General features: G+C 42.6%; 1 pseudogene; it reads left to right on the top strand.

Annotated features, from left to right (window-relative positions):
* Window positions 1–408: 408 nt before the first annotated feature.
* On the top strand, window positions 409–507 carry LOC137627144 (U6 spliceosomal RNA; annotated as a pseudogene).
* The last annotated feature ends 2183 nt before the right edge of the window (window positions 508–2690 follow it).

Raw genomic sequence — 2690 nt, 5'->3', positions numbered from 1 at the left:
AGGTATACAAAACACATTTGAAAATTAGAGAAAGACTGCAGTGCTATGATAGGTAATGTGAGTGACCTAGAAGCCCCAACCTAGTTGCTTCCCCAATCACTTCACGTTTTACTACTGAATAGGCTTCGGACGGATAGTAGAGATATAAATAACCAAAACGATCATGCACTTCATTAGCTCAATCCAAGATGGATGCTGACCTCAGACCAAAGGATGTTGGACTAACATCTATGGTCGAGCAGACAGGGTCAAAGACACAACCAACACATGGCATGAAGAAGGACCAGTTACCTTCTATGAAAGTCAATGGCCATACCATGCTGAGAACACTACTTTTCTTCTGAGCAGTAAAGTTGAGTAACATTGGGGGATATTTATTGGATGGGTGATCTACTGGAAATGCCAGACGCTAGGGACAAATATATAATAAAATTGTAACCACATACAAGCTTAGGATGCCCCCTGAACAAGGATGAAATGCAAAATACCGAAGTATTTCTCAATTTTGACCTCTTACACTAGAAGTAGGATTCCTCCTACGATAGGACATGTAGGAGGATGCCTAGAGCCCAAATAGAGGAGGGGATGGTGTCACGTGTCGGAACTTGGGCCTGTGGACATTTTCCAATCTAGATCTCCTCCTCATCTTTACCACCATCAGAAGGTTCAGGTCTGTGGCAGAAGGGCACATTCTAGAGTTCACTTATGGAGCTAAGCGTACATACACGCATGATGATCCACTTTCATTGGCGTGTCCATTGCATGCATTTTGATAAGGTACAACATTGTTATTATGCAATAATCTTTACCATCCTTTACTTGGGGATGGGAATAGGGCATAGCCTTCTAGACCATGGTGGAGACAGGTGCCTTCTAAGACATAGGAGATTAGTTCCCTGGCCTCAATTGACTCTTTCTTGTCAAAAAGGCATTAGACAAGTTTGTACACAGACAGCACTTCCAGGTTGTGGCTCAGTTGATGATGCTGTGCTATGCCTTTGAACTTCCCTGGTGTGGCCAAGTACCCGTAGTAGATAATGCTTCTTCAGCTCTTAATGATCCTGTTGTCCTTGACAATAAGTCTCAACCCGAGCTGCCTGTTGATGTTTCCCCTTTAGTATAGACGTCCTTGATACGTCAAGTCTCTGTAGTTCTCTGAAGAAAACAGTATCTGGAGGAACAAGTTCTCCTCGGAAGAAACACTGTCATTCTTCTACATATGATTAGCATGCTAATTCTCGCATATGTTTAAAGGTACAAGTGTAATCCCCTACTAATATGGGCCCTTACGAGCAGCATATCTCCAAGCTCAAAGGGTTTGGTCGTTGATTCCTCTGCTACTGACAAATGAGTGCAAACTCCGACTTTGTTTGTAATCAACGCACTACTTGCACACTTGCTCATATAGTGTGCATAAAAAAGTGCAATCTCACTCAAGCATGCTTGATATAAGTGGGTACAATGACAGATCTATTCGCAGTCCCAGTGATCTGTGCGCATCATCTTTACCACGCTCTCCCCAAGTGGAAAATTATCTTTGTCTCACAAACTCGTGATCGTGGTTACACACAGGTTTATTTAATCACAAAGTATCTCTTGATGATAGGCATGCTCAATTAAAATATTTACCTGAACACACTGTAGATGCAAGCACTCCCAATCCTTTCCCTGATGGACAGGGGTAGCAATAAAGGCACACTCTACAGCAAGTTCCACACAAGTTCAGCCCAGGTCAATGATGTTTGCTAAACAGAGGGAAAGTACAGTACAGTACTCTAGTGTGAGTGACTGTTCATGCCTCTTAGGGTGCACAGTCTCCTGTTGAGGGAGAATTTTACGGCCCAAATATTTCAAGCTTTACCTTATCCTCATTATATTCAGGGCTCTCGCTCCTCCTAGTTAAATTTCTTTACAGTCTGGTTGCACTCTGACAATTAGCAACAGCATTACCCTCGCAGGACATCATCTTCATTAGATCCTCTTTCTCAAATGCATAGATGATCTAGAACCTTGGAATACTTTTCATATGTTGATACCTATAGGCTTTCACCAATCAAGTTTGTCTCAAGTTGATCTTTTAGAGGTGCTGACTCGACTTCAGAGCATTTCTCATCTAGACGACCACAGTTGCCTGAGGGTGTTGGTCGTGCAGGCATAACAGAGAACCCTTCTTCACCCTTTTCAAATGGTTAATCTGGCTCCCTAGGCTCTCTCGTAGGAAAGATCATGATCAGTCTCCTACTCATTCACCAGCTTCTGATAGGTGTAGGAGTTTTACATAGAAGGACAAGGTTTTGCCCAGGAGATCTTTTATTTCAACATGTTTTGGTAACTAAAAGGATTTTTTAATCTCCTACCATTTTAGGTGTTAGTCAGTTGAGGTGTCCAGACAGGATAATGTTCAACAGCATGATTCCTCTCCAGAGAGGGTTGGACTCTCCTAATGTAGATACTCTCCCAATTCTGTTGGATGGTTACATCAAATAGCTAGTCCAAATTGGATAGAATCTTAGGAGGCTGAGTATGGGTTATTGCTTTTGCGGGTCCTATCCTTGATCAGGAGAATTAACGGTCTTGGTGAAGCCCCCTGATCTCTGATTAAAGACGAGAAGTCTACAATAGATATATTGTGCTTTGCTGCTCCGGGTTCAAGGCAACAATTGAAACTCCCTTGGTCCAAGATAGCCAGT

The sequence above is a fragment of the Palaemon carinicauda genome, chromosome 34, assembly GCF_036898095.1.
Source record: "Palaemon carinicauda isolate YSFRI2023 chromosome 34, ASM3689809v2, whole genome shotgun sequence".
Lineage (NCBI taxonomy): Eukaryota > Metazoa > Arthropoda > Malacostraca > Decapoda > Palaemonidae > Palaemon > Palaemon carinicauda.
This window is presented reverse-complemented; position numbering and strand designations above follow the sequence as displayed.